General features: G+C 41.4%; 1 long non-coding RNA gene across 1 annotated transcript; it reads right to left on the minus strand.

Annotated features, from left to right (window-relative positions):
* Positions 1-270: 270 nt before the first annotated feature.
* Positions 271-8,046, minus strand: LOC110351851 (uncharacterized). Its single transcript, XR_002399847.4, has 2 exons — positions 7,877-8,046; positions 271-1,718 (listed from the first exon to the last, which is right to left on the minus strand). It is a non-coding gene; the product is annotated as an uncharacterized lncRNA (long non-coding RNA).
* Positions 8,047-14,212: the final 6,166 nt, after the last annotated feature.

A 14,212-nucleotide genomic window follows, 5' to 3' on the forward strand; every position in this document is an offset into this window, starting at 1 on the left:
TGCTGAAAGCAATGATTCCTGTGTTGTTGAGCTGATGAATATCCTTTCTGGTATAATGTTTGTTTCTGACACTGCCTTACAGCCTTCATGAAATTTTAATTTCTCTTTGCTTAGCTCTACGTTCGCTTTCTCCCTTGGTACAATGCAGTGGAAGTCTTTGTAGTTCTGCTTATTCACAGATGCCTTCATGTCTCTTTCCCATTCAGCTTCCTGTTTGTTTGTGTGCTTCTGCCCTTATCTGGAGCTAGTCAGCGCTAAAAAAAAAAAAAAAAAAAATACCTCTACCATTTTGGAACATGTTAGTACCATAAATGTATAATACATGATATTTTAAGACACTGCTTGTGTCCCAGGTATGATGTTTTGTTTCCTTGGCTTTTTCTGGTCAAACTTTCCTATAATGGTTGGTTTTACTATGATTACTAGATATAAATCTATTGTGAGATTTCTTTGAAAGGCATTACATTCGTTGTCTGCACATCTATTTTGCATATTTATCTCCCCTCTTCTGTATTTCTTTATTTGCTTTTCACAGTTTTGAGACATTTTTTGCTTCCTGGTTTTGTTTTCTTTGCTTACCTCCAGGTATGTTTCACTTTTTTTATTTGTGCTTATCAGCTTTGTTCATACCTCTGCCACCAAGACAAGTAAGGGTGTGGGTCTTGGTTGTTCTCATCAAGGCTTTTTTTTACCCTTTATCTTGTATGTGACTACTGTCAGGACATTTAGTAGCCAAACCAAATATAATATATATCCTAACTTGTTCTTGGGCCAGTTCCACTGAGAACTCAGCCTTTTTCACTACTACATCTCTTCATTCATCTACTCAGGGACAGGAGCTACCACACAGTTGTTTTTTTTTTGTTTTTTTTTTTTTTGTTTGTTTGTTTGTTTGTTTTTTGTTTTGTTTTGTTTTTTAATGCACTGCTATAGCTTTAGGATTTGCAACTTCTTTCTAACACACTTTTTAGTAGCAGAACTTGATAAAAACTTTAACATTTCAGATCTTTTCAGAGACATCTGTAGTGAAGATTCCCATATGTTCCCAGGTATCATAGCATGATGAAAGTCTGGAACGGGATGGGGAGAACAAAGACTGAGCTGACACTGGGCTCAAAGGACATCAAGTACACTGCCAAGCAGTTTGGTTTTCCTGGAGTGTGCTACTGGGGGACCCTGGAGGGTCTAAAGGACTATGGAAGTCTAAAGATCTAAAAGGACCTTGGAAGTTTTTCTTTCTGTGCATACAGCAATGATGAGACCACGCCAGAAAATGTGTCCTGCCATGCACCCATTTCTCAGGTTGCCCAGGGTTAAGGATTAGCAGAAGAAAGCTTCAGCAGAAAACCATCCAGAAAGCGAAGTGGATCTTTGCACTGCTGTCCCCTCATCTTCCACATCACCCGGTTATTTAGAGACAGTGTCTTGGAGGGGCTGGAGGAACGAACCTCTGGTGTCTCTGGGGTCCAACCTTACTCTCACAGCAGAGCTGTCCCCAGCATAAGATCACAGCAACAACAGCTTTGTCTAGATGAGTCTCAGAAATCCCAAATGGAAATCCCCCACCTGCCTGGTGGCCTGTCCCAGTGCTGCGCCACTCTTCTGGGAAAGGAGCTTTGTCTGGCATCCAACAAAGAGCCTTCAACTTGCAGCTTTTGCCACAGGTCTTCAAAAGATGCATATATGAAGAGACATCATCTTTTCTTCTCAGCTGTTATCTGAATAGACAGAATGATCTCTTTTAACCCTCTTCTGTCCAAACCTTCACAGACAATTAGTGCTGATTTTGGGGTTTTCTTTCTTTCTTTTTGTTTGGGGGTGGGGTGGTGTTGTTTATTTATTTATTTTTATTTATTTATTATATATATTATATAAAATTATTATATAAAACTATTATATATTATTATATTATTGATTATTTTTGAATCCTTATCTGCGCTGTTTCCCAGTTTTGAGAACTGTTTTTTTCTTTTTTTTTTTTCTTTCTTTTTTTTTCATTTCCTGGTGTCTCAAATCTATCTTTGTCATGGTTGATTTACATCTGTTTTAATAAGATTTAAGCAGTGTGGTTTTGCATTTCACTCTCTTATTCTTTTATGCCATACATGTATTTTGTTAAAAATTGGAATGTATACAGAAGGTGCTTTGTTTTGATCGTGATGGAGAAATTCATCAAAACAGAAAATACAGCACTACTTGAATGAAGATCCAGGCTGACTACAAGCACAGTAAAAAATAAAACTCCAGATATTTGGATTTCTTGATAAAAATCAATTACAAGGAGATTTCCGGTCAATCTTATATATAAATGGCCAGGATGAAAATAACATCTTAGCTAACCTGATCAGGACACATATACAAAGATGACACGTTTATGCTTGTTAGGACATTATTCACCAGAAGTTATGGAGCTCTGAATGCTAGGGGAAGATTTGCAGAGAAGGAAATAAATACAGTGTCATTATTCTTACAGTGGAAACCAAAGGATCAGTCACTAATTTACCAAACCAAGGAAAGGGTGGGGGGTGGGAGGGCAGTATGTTCAAATCAAAACAGAATTTTTGTTATTCTTTTGATGTTTTGTTGTTTTCATTAGGTAAAATGAAACATATATAAGTGCAAATTCCCTGAAGAATTTCATGGTACTGAAAATAACGTTTTCTGCTTTTTCTCTGGTTCCACAAATTCTACGTGTCTTTCCTTTTTGTTTTATGAATACAAATGCTTACAAGTGCCATTTTGAACCAAAGGTAGGACTGTTTTATTTTAAATATGTCACAAGTAAACAGCCTAACTATTCAGTAAATATGCAAAGGTCTATGGGTAAATGTTTGGTATTCAAAAAAACAAGCCAACAAACAAACAAACAAAAACACAAAAAAACCAAAACAAACATAAAACCTCACCCCATTCTTTGTTCTTGAAAAAAAATTGCCAAACATAACACAATTTTTGACTCTTTTTCATCTTCCCTGAAATCTCCCTTCTTCGCAAATTTAGGGTTATTAATGTGAAATATGTTCATCTGATTCGTAACACACGTATACATATATGTGTATGTGTATTCTTGTGTAAGTGTGCATATAATTGTTCAGCTCCACTGGCAATTAGCCCTCGGTGAATGTAAACCCAAATGGCAGCAATTCTGATCCTATTGGAGAAGAATACAATTCTGATTTTATTGGAGGACAAAGCTACAATTAAAAAAATTTAAAAAAAAAGTATGAGTTTATATAAAGAATAAGTAACAGCATAAATCCATGTGTTTGAGGAAAAGACAATAGAATGTTACAGATAAAACATTCTCTGAACCCTGGTAACAACCAGCAAATCTCAGTGTACCATGACAATAAATACATATGGACAGCACAGCCTAGTGGAATGAAAAAGGGGAAGAAAAGGGGAAGATGAACCAAGACCTTAAAAACATTTTGTAGAGGTCAAAATCCCTCTCTCTTTTTTTTTTTTTTTTAAATGTTTATGGGATGGGAAGGAAGATTAATCAATAATTAAATTTTTTCACTGGAAAGGTGTAAACTTTATTTGTTTGTTTTATTGCCACACGGAAAGAAAGTGCATTTGCACTTTTTTTTCTCAGTCAACACAAGTTATCTAGATGTCAAGTAGTCATTTATGTACATTCTCTAGTGTTCTTTCCTACTGACTTTGGGGCTGGAGGATGTACTGCTCTGACTTGATTTCCTCCCTGACTTTCATTCTGCAACTTTCAAAAACTTTGAAAACAGCAGTCTCATTTTATACTGGGCAGAAAGAAACTGGTTCTCTCTCCCAGAGATCTGTTCATTTGTTTTTCTACCTTCCATCAGGCATAATCCATTAAGGTATTTTTCTTTCCCTTGCTTTGTGTATGATAAAACAATATTAAACTACTTCGATGAGGTCTGTCCCTGCCCTGTCCTGTGTCATGTGCTTCATTTGCTGAATGTCTTTCGAATTATTCTGAAATAATTCCATAGTACTTACAGTTTTCTATGCTGAGCCTCTTTCTCCTGTATTTGCATTTTCTTATGATTATCTCTTTTTCAGTAGCATTTTTATGATGTTCTGAATGTTACCTGGGTAGCACACACCATTTTCGCAGACATGCCGTTTGTCCCTCTCCCATAGCATTATTGCAGATCATTGAAATGGATGTTAGCTGCCTGGTCTATCAGTAGTGGCACAATGCTCAGGCTAATGACAGTCTCCTGATGACCCAACACTATTTCTGATCACACGCCTCTTCAAATTAACATGTTGATAGTCCTGCAGGCAACAGCGCTGGTAGTTATTCCCCAGCATCCTTTACAGCTACTGTCCTGCTGAAAGCCGTTAAAATACTTGATGACTAAGAAACGTCCAGAAATTGAAGACTTATAAGCAAGATTTTGTTGTGTTTTCTATCCCCCTACCAACTAGTTAGATTTTGCCTAAACTTAAAGTTGAGTCTGACAACAAGCAGTATGCTAACATCAATAGGACAGTAAAGTGCTATCACCAGCTGTGACAAATTTCTTACTTTCTACCTCTGTTTTCATACAGGTTAACGTGAAGAAATTTAATGCACAAAGAAGAAATGTCTGTCTTCACTCACAAGAGTGTGCCGATATTGTTCACAGAGCGAGCAGAGTTAGAGAAATGATCCCACAACAAGCAATTGAAGTAGTACAAAAAGGAGGGAATACAGTAATTTTAACTTTCTTTGAATTTCGTGTGACAGTGTATTATTCTGCTTAACTGATGGACATACATTAGAAAGGAATAAAGGACCATGTCCATGAATTATGGACTACAAAATATTTATTCTGCACCCACAATCCATTTTCAGCTTCAGGCTGTAAAAATCATCTCTTCCTTCGTGCAAGACCAGTCCATGGTCTGCATCCCCCCGTACATTTTTCATTATCACTGCCATTACCTCTGGTAACTAGAGGTAACTAATAATAAGAACTTAATAATGGTAACTGATCTCTACCTGTCCAGGGTATCTGTAGGCCATATTTTTGCAGCATCTTCCTCTGTGAGTCTTCAGAGACTCTCCCACCAGAAGGCATCTTTATGACTTTGTAGCCTGATTTTCTTCATAGCCCATGCCACAGGTTATTCCTGATTAAATTACTACTTATAGAGACAAAGATGCTTCAGATAAATTTATTTCCACAACCATTGGTAATGGCACTTACTTGGCAGCCCTGGGTTCCCATTAGATGGAACACTTGAGTAATTAGTATATCTACTTTTTTTTCTGCCAGTCCTATCTGAAGACTTTCTTTAATCAGCTTTTGCCTTACATAAGGGCACACACCCGCTACTCTGGTTAAAGGAAAAGCTAATGCTTGGCAATTTCAGTGGAGCTTTTCCATCCAACTTCTACTGGCAAAAACATTTCAGGGAAAAAAAAAAAAAAATCAAGGTCACAGGAAAGCTTGCCAATTCAAACTGCTCAGTGGCCTGGATTTATGATTTTTTTTTTTTTTTTCCAATTAAATTCACGTTCCCTAAGTGGGGATTTCACACCCCTTGTGTTAAGTAAATTGGTGTCTGGATTTTTATGAGCTTTGGCAGGAAAAAGTATCCAGTGAACCAAGAAAAATACCGAGCTTTTGGATGGAAGCACCCAGGATTTCAGGCTTACATCTGAACCAAAGAAATGATTGTGAGAAGTCCTTTGATGAGTGAAGACAATCATTTTGATGCAATTTATAATTAAATATTGTTGTGTATCTCTGTTCTTCCAGAACATCCTCCTGTCACTGGAGTTTCATTTGGTTTATTTATGCATCGGTGATGTATTTTGAATGCCTCTCTAACATTGATGGATATTACACTTGATGTTTTTCCTTATGTCCCTTTGGTGGTGCAAATGTGAGAAAGGGCAATGAACTTTCGGTGACTCTCTTGTATAACTAAAAAAAAGATTTCTTCATCGGGTTCAAAAGTTCAGCGCGTCAAGAGAAATCATCTTCTTGGTGCCATTGCACACAGGGTGGGAGAATTTTGGGGGAGGCTCTATCTTACAGTAAAAGATAATTATCCTGGGATGCAAATTTGGTAATTCTCACCAATGGTGGTTTTCAAATTACCATGTTGATAAATTGTTTGTTGTGTTTTTATTAACCTCTGTGACCTTACAGAGTGGGTTTGCATACTGCAAGCGGCTTACACTGAAGGACAAAAAGCTCTTGGCACACCATTCGTTGTGGTAATAGCGCCTCAGGGTCCCTTCAGTATCTGCTTCGCTGAGGTTGGTAAAGTCAAAAAAACAAGGCCTTTCGATTGACAGCAGCGGAAATGATGGTAAGGAAACATGGAGAAAGAGCAAAGAAAAAAAAAAATCCCACCAATTTCATCCCTCTTCACAAATGCTCACTGATCCTGGGACTTGGGCCTATCCATACGCAACCTTTCTTCAGTGCACACTCATCTGCAGGCCTTTGAAAGCCAGTTAAGTCCAAAACCAAACGTGTTGGCAACAAAAGTCCATTCTGGAAAAGGGCCACCACAGAAAAACCTGGTAAACTTTTGTGCATGGGAAACATAAATGAAAAATAAATGCGATCCACCCCAAAAGAAACCAAACCAAACCAAAACCAAACCACCCATCAAAAACAAAACAAAACAAAAAAATAACAAAACCCCAACCCAGCAACTTTGACGTAGTTAGTGAGAACAGCTTTTTATAGTAAATAGCTTCTCTAGGTGAGAGGTTATAGACCCAAATGGAGCATCAAGTCACTGAACTACTGAGCAAAAACCACTGATGGAGGACACCTTGATCATCGTACAATTTTTCCTTAGAACGTTTATGTGCTCTGAGGCAGACAAGCAAAACAATTCAATAGGATCCTCAACAGAGAATGGCATTTTCTCCATGAAGCAGGCTGTTTTCAGGGTGTAGTTTTTGACCAATAGCATCTTTCAGCTAAACATCTCTTCCCTGTGGAGTACAGAATCATAAAATCATTAAGGTTGGAAAAAACTTTCAGAATCATCTGGTCCAACCGTCACCCTACTACCAATGTCAACCATGTCCCTAAGCACCACATCCAACCTCTCCTTAAACACCCCCAGTGACGGTGACTCCACCACTTCCCTGGGCAACCCATCCCAATGCCTGACTGCTCTTTCTGAGCAGAAATGTCTCCTCATTTCCAACCTGAACCTCCCCTGGCACAACTTGAGGCCATTCCCTCCAGTCAATGGTGGGGCAGAAGTGCTCTTCTCAAGCCATCCTGATGTCCGTGTGGCTAATCATCACTTTGAGGGCCCTGCCACTGACTTTTCGTGAATCCCAGCTCACATGGCTGCCAGTAGGACTGTATACACAACAAGAGAATCCTGGAAAGCTCCCAGAAACAATCATATTATGCTGTATGCACATCTCCAAGGTTGCATCTTCCTGGTCAAATAAAACATGTGGCTAACATATCCTTCTGTCCTGGTTTCAGCTAGGATAGAGTTAATTTTCCTCCTAGTAGTTGGCATGGTGCTGTGCTTTGGATTTAGGATAAGAATAATGTTAATAACATGCTGATGGTTTAATTGTTGCAGAGCAGTGCTTACACTAAGCCAAGGACTTTTCAGCTTCTCATGTGTGTGCAGAAATGTATGTATCCATATCTACATACATGTAAGTAACAAAGTTTTGCAATGGTTTGAGTTTGCTTAGTGAACCCCAGAAAATGAGCAAGGTAAATTATCCTAATGGAGCTCCACCCAGAGACAGGACTCTTCTGGTATCCTCTCTTGTGTGTTTGCAGCAGATCAACAGTCTTCATAAAGCACCATAATAGACAGTGTAGGAAAAAAATAAAATAAAATAAATAAATCTGGAAAGTGCCTTACATTAAAGACAGAAAAACAGTGTGACAAATACCTTACTACATCCAATGATGTGAGCATCAGAAAATGCCTGCAGAGTCTTAGTTCAATCTTCTTTGTAACAGCTTTCAAATAGATGCAGCTGCAATTAAATCTTCCTTCAAATCCTTCTCCACCTGGTTAACCCAACCCCACTCTTCACCTCTCCTTGTGGGCCCTGTGACCCAGGTCTGACTGTCTTCATTGGCATCAGCTGGTCTTTCTCTATTTTATCCATACCCTCTTGAAATAGCCACAAACCTATTCACAAGAACCAAAACAGCCACAAGAAATCCTATTTGTTTTCACTGGTACTGACTGGAGAGGAAATTCCTTTATTTGGCTTGCCACAATCTTCCTAATGTTGCTTAGGTTGTGGTTTTCCATATCTGCAAGGAGGGCAGCCTCTTGGCAAATATTCAGACTTGCATCCGTAATTTCCTCCAGGAGGACTTGTGAATTTTCAAGATAGCTGAAAACATCCTCTGCTGTCAGACAAGGGACTTGAGCTGATTTGGAATGACTCTGGGATGTTGCAAAGCCTGAATTGGCCTGAACATAATGGAGAACACTAGTCAAGTGCATCTTGCCAAACCCTTCTCTTTAAAACACATGTACATGTAGGTTGGTGTTTAACCAAGATACCTTTATTTGGGTAAAAGTTTGTCAACTGGTTTGAGTGCTTCCCCTTCAGCAGAAAGTGACAGACATCTCCCCAGAATGACTCTCCCTACCTCAGATGATGTGATGCTCTTCGTTTAGAGAAGAAGCATGCCAAGAGAGAGTTCAGAAAAACTCAGACACGTGGAGCTAGCAGAATTGTTCTTACCACTGTTGGCCATCAAAACTCAGATTGAATGTGTATTTGTTAGTGTCTCTGGGACACATGCACCACACTGGACTGTTCCCCCTGGTTTGACTGGGCAGAGGAATCACTTCCAGTTGGGTACAATATCATGTTTCTTCTGTAATGAGATCCATCCCACTTGCAGCCTTCCAAGTGAGACAGCTCCTGTCCACAAACCCTCACGCACACTTCTGAGATAACCACTTGTACCAGCTCTTTTCCATGTAGGAAAAATTTCATCTTCTCTGTGATACCACCAGCCAAAAATATTTGTTTCTTCATCTATATTTACATGATCTACCTGGAAATATTAGATAGGAAGGGATAAAACTTAGAATTTCAGGAGGCTATTTCTCTGGGATGGTCTCTGTTAAGGCTGAGAGAGGTATTTCATGAGTAGTTGTGCATCAACAAATATGTTGCATGTGGAGACAATTCTTCACTTGGGTCCTTGGCACGCTGGGAAAAGTTTTTTTTTTAGAAAATAGCTTGAGCTGCTGACAGTAATGCACTGGTTCAGCAGAGCAGCAGATTGCCTCTGTTTGGAAAGTGGGAAAGTCACTCCCAGTGCTTGCTGAGATGTTTGCAAAATGAGCATGCTCATCTTTACAAACTGATCTTAGAAGAGTGTTTTGGCTAGAATGTATGTATGGGGTGTTCATGCCAGTGAAGGAGATGAAGCTAAAATTTTCAAAAGGGTGACTGTGGCAACTGACTTATTGTGGAAAAAGAAAAACAAAACAAAACAAAAAGATGATGTGAATTGTTTTTGCAGTCTCCAGTACGGAAGGTCAGCAGGCAGTTTCAGTGCACCCTTTGTTACTTGTTTGGGGGCCAGCTCTGTCTCTGGTCATTTTTTCTTCTTGGTTAGTGCTCCGTGACTGATGAGGATCTCAGTAAAACACAAATTGATTTGCTTGGCTTTCGTGGTCACCTCTGGACTGTAATTACTCAGGCAGGAAAAATTAATTAGTCCAGTGTGGGCCGACTGCTGCTCTCCGAGCACTGCTGAATCTTAATTGGAGAGCTCCAGAGAAAGGTGCTGATTCACAGCATTGCACGATGGGGTGGGGATTTTAGTGAAGACACAAGGTGGAGGAGAGAAGGGAGCTGAAGGTCAAGATGAGGTATGTTTCCTGCTCCACCTTTAAGTGTGGTACCTTCTTCCCTCTGTTTCGCTGTGATAATGAGAACATTAAAGCCTGCTTACCACAGTAGTGCCCCTAATAATGCCACTGTATATCAGCAAATGATACAGCAACAGGGAAGACAATGGAGCCAGCTGTAGGGCCCATCATAGGGGTTAGAAGGGTTGCAGAGAACATCACAGGGGTTGCAGGGGCTGCAGGGTGGGCCATAGGTTTGAATCAAGTCAAGATGCATTTTTCTAGAACCAGACATTTCCTCCTGAAGGGGCTGAATAGCACTGAATGGTCTTCAAAATGCACAGAGGAGGCCGAGCAAACGTACAGCTGCTGCTAGGAAGTAGTTAATTATTTTTTTTAATTTTATTAACTTGCTTCCCAATCTTCAGACATAGGCCAGCCCTTAGAGATGAAAAAGAACAAGAACAAGAAATGGATTAAGGAGAAACAGGTAAAAAAAAAAAAAAAAAAAAAAAAAAAAAAAAAAAAAGGAAATGAAAAAAGCATCCTCGCTTGCAGGGCAGTAGAAGATGCAGAAAAGGCCTTGCCTTAGTGGCAGCACTGCCCTGCAAGAGCTCCAACTTCCCTCTTAGCAGCACGCTTAGCCCCAAAATGCCCCCAAAACGGCACATTTCAGCTACTGGGAAGGAAATGAGCTCTGTCACGTTGAGCTAACTGCTCAAGGCCCTGCTCTTTGGCCCAGGTGTCTGTGAGGCGGTGTTGGAAGGAGTCCTGTTGTGTGAGTCAGTTCTTTGTGGGTGCTCCGTCCCCACCAGGCTTGCTTTGGAAGGCCCAGGAGAGTCTTGTGGGCACTGGCCTGGGGTCCCAGGCTGACCCAGCTGCTGGCAATCAGGGAGGCTCGCTCGGTGTCTTGGCTTGGGTTTGCGTGGCCAGGCTGTGGGAGCGGGGGGCTGCAGGAGTGTCCCCTGTGAGGAGAATGCAGCAGCTGCCCCATGGGAGCTCAGGGCCGCTTCCAGGAGGCTCCAGAGGGACCATACCCTTGTCATACCCTTTTTGATCTGGGTGGAGGGAGAGGGCATTGGGATTGAACATACATAGAGTACTTAGGATTGGATAACAGAACCACTCAATAGATGCATATGGTAACTTCTCCCTGCTAGTCACAGTCGTTTCCCAGTCTGCGGTTTTGCTTATCTGCCATTAGAGTGCACTGTTGACTCACATTTAGTTTGTCATCTACTACCTCCCAGTTCCTCTCTGCTGGGCTAACCAATTGCTTCCCAGTCTGTACTGAAGTCCAGGTTATCCTGGCTCAGGTACAGAGCTTGGTCCTTCTAGCTGCAGAACTTCATGAGGTTACTTTTGGCCCAGGCCTGAGGTTTGCTGTGGTGCCTCTGGACTGATGCTCTGCTGTGTGCTGGCTGCTTCCTTGTATTTAGTGTTGTCTACAAATTTGGTGAGAGTGCATCAGAGTCATCATCCAGAAAGCATATGAAGATATTGAGATGTGTGAGGCCACTGCTAGACCCCTAGATTCTTTGGTTGTTACACAAAGTCAACGAGATGTCATTCTGCTGCCTTCTGAGATAGGTGGTCCATTACTACAGCCTTTAAACAAAAATATATTTCACTACATTATCTAAATTGTGCCCAATTATCTGTTCTACCACCTTCACACTACCTCCACTGCCTCCCACCTCCTCCAGGCTGTGGCCTGGAGGAGGCTGCGGCCCATGGAAAGCCCCCGCAGGAGCAGGCCCCGGGCCGGAGCTGCAGCCATGGAGAGGAGCCCACAGGGAGCAGGGGCAGAGAGGGACCGTTGAAGAGGGAACTGTATCCTCTTTTTTCATGGGTGCTGAGATTGAGGATCAGGATTTCGTGGTAGGAATTTGTTTAGATGAACCAATTTACCTCCATATGGGTTTTGTATGTTTGTTTCACCTTGTCTTGCAGGACCATCTTGGCTGGGTCTGCAGTGTTGTGCAAAAGTGAAGTTTTTCATAATAAAGAGCAGCTTTTCTTTAGGGGAAAAGGCTGAGGTGGCCTTCATCAGAGTATTGTGACCTGAAAATTCAGCTCCCTTAGGCCAAGATGACAGCACAGATCTCTGAGTGACAGGGTAAAGCTAGTATTTTCGCGTATCAGTGGCAAAGCTTAGTGTGGAGACAAATGTCAGCATCAGTCCCCCAGCAAACCAGGGTAGCATCTGGTGACTATCTCTGGACAGCCATCACTGTATGCCAAAGACAAAATTATGCAGCCATGAGAAAAAGAGTATTTTCGTGCTGAAGCATGAAAGGGAGACATTTACTGAACAGAAGTGCAGGCAGAGTTAAAATGACTGATAATCTCTGGTGATCTCCTCCAGCCTTCTCAATGCTCTGCATCCTTTGTACAATTGTGAGAGGATTTAGAGGCAAAAGTCTGACAGGTTTTATAGGACTCAGCTGTTTACAATACTACTGCCGCTTATGAGGTGTGTGTCATGGACAACAGCTTCCTTCTCATTAGCAGAGCATTGTGTATCTTGCTCTGGCGTATGGACTTACTCCACAGGCCAGTGCTGCCAGCGGGGACAGATCAGAAGGAGTTCCTTGTAATTAGTGCTGCTCTCATGAATGTATTGTACCTGCTGGGACTTTATGAGCTACCTCTTGCCATGCAGCACAGAGACTGATGGCCACTGGGGTCAGCCAGGACTGTGTCACTTAGCTGTTCTCTGCTGTAACAAGGCCTGGCTGTTGGATGTTGTCTCTGCTCTACTTCTGTGGTGCACAGAAGTTTGCTGTCCGGAGAAGATGAGGCCTCTGGGCATGACATTTTGGTAGAATGCAATAGCTTGTACTAGTACAAAGCTGGGCTACATTGAGTCAGATTCCCTCTGGCCTTTGAAGGACGTGATGATCTGAAGGAAAGTACAGGAGAGCAGGAACCAAACCTTAATCTGACCAGTAATTTAATGATGTTGCTGCTGACTTTTCCTACCTTGCAGCAGGTCCCACGCTATTTTTGTCTGACTAAAACAATGGCAGAGTACGTTGGATTTTGCAGAGTGGAGAGTCCAAACGGCCAGAGGCATGTGCTCAAGGACGCAGAGGTGGCATGGTCATGTAGCCCCAGCTGGTCATTGTGGAGTCCCAAGAACAAATCCTCCTGGTGATGGACACTATGAAAACTTACATTAAGGGAAAAAATAAACCCCTAATGCTTGGTGACATGAGGTGAGCAGACCAAGTTCTTTGAGGAAGTAAATACTTGGAGAGAGGTCTTCTGCTTCTCTCCAAGTCCTGGTCTCTCATCTTCCCTATCAGAATATTTCTGTCTGCCAGCAGAGAAAGGCAAATAACAGTTTCAAAGCAGGAGGCTTGATATTTTTTTCACACAGACCTAGTTCTTTACTCTGTGCTGTCAGGTACATTCAGACTAGACATCCTGGCCTTTCTCTAACCCCTTGGGAGGCCCAGGGCCTGCTCACCTCTCTGCTTTTCACAGAAAACATCTGCAGAAATACATAGTTCTTGATATTTGCATGCAAGCTGCAACAAGCACCCTGTGGTTCAGGAAGAGGGACAGAACATTTTTGTAGAGGAAATATGTTCCTTTGCTGAGGCAAACTTGCCCCAGGGAGCATCATACCTTTACAAGAATGCAAAAGTGAATGCTCTGTCCTGGAATCCAATGCAGAGCCTGGGATGGAGCTCACTGTATGCTCTGAGTGATGGGATTAATGTACCAAAACTCAATGAGAGATTTTAAGGTATCAGAAAGGGATTTGATTTAATTTAACCTTCCAAGTAACTTGACTGCCTGCTTGCATTTCTACGTGCATCTTTACAAACACTGTGAAACATATGTCCAGGTAGTCTTAATAAGATCACTCGTGTGCAAGATGGAAGAAAAAGTATGCCAGCTATTGTGTCCTTAAAAAGTATGTCCTCTTGATTGGTGAAGAAAAAGTTTTTTTGTACAGTCATGCCACCTGGGAGTCAACATTTATTGCATCGTAATATTTTGCTTTAGAATTTTACTTGCTTCGCCCTCTCTAAGTTTTAACTAAGATTGCTTTTTGTTGCTTGCGTTTTCTCATTTTTGTTCTCTTGTGGATCTGGTCTCTTTGTTGGCATAACAGGAGAAGAAATTGTGGTGTATGGCTGCCACAGCTACTACTGCACAGGTCTTCTGCTGACAAGTCATTTGAGCTGTGGCCTTTGTGAAAGCAACACTTTTGTGTTTTTCTGTTGTCTGCCACGTTCTTTTAATCAGACTGTGCTTACCTGAAGACATCTCATACAACTCTTCTTTGAGCAAAGCCGAGCAGGATACCACAGACGGTGGTGTTTGGAAGAAAGTATTTGATCTGAGGATCGATCCCTCGTCTTCTACGCTTACATGTGAGTGT

This window comes from Anas platyrhynchos, chromosome 22 (assembly GCF_047663525.1).
Source record: "Anas platyrhynchos isolate ZD024472 breed Pekin duck chromosome 22, IASCAAS_PekinDuck_T2T, whole genome shotgun sequence".
Classification (NCBI taxonomy): Eukaryota; Metazoa; Chordata; class Aves; order Anseriformes; family Anatidae; genus Anas; species Anas platyrhynchos.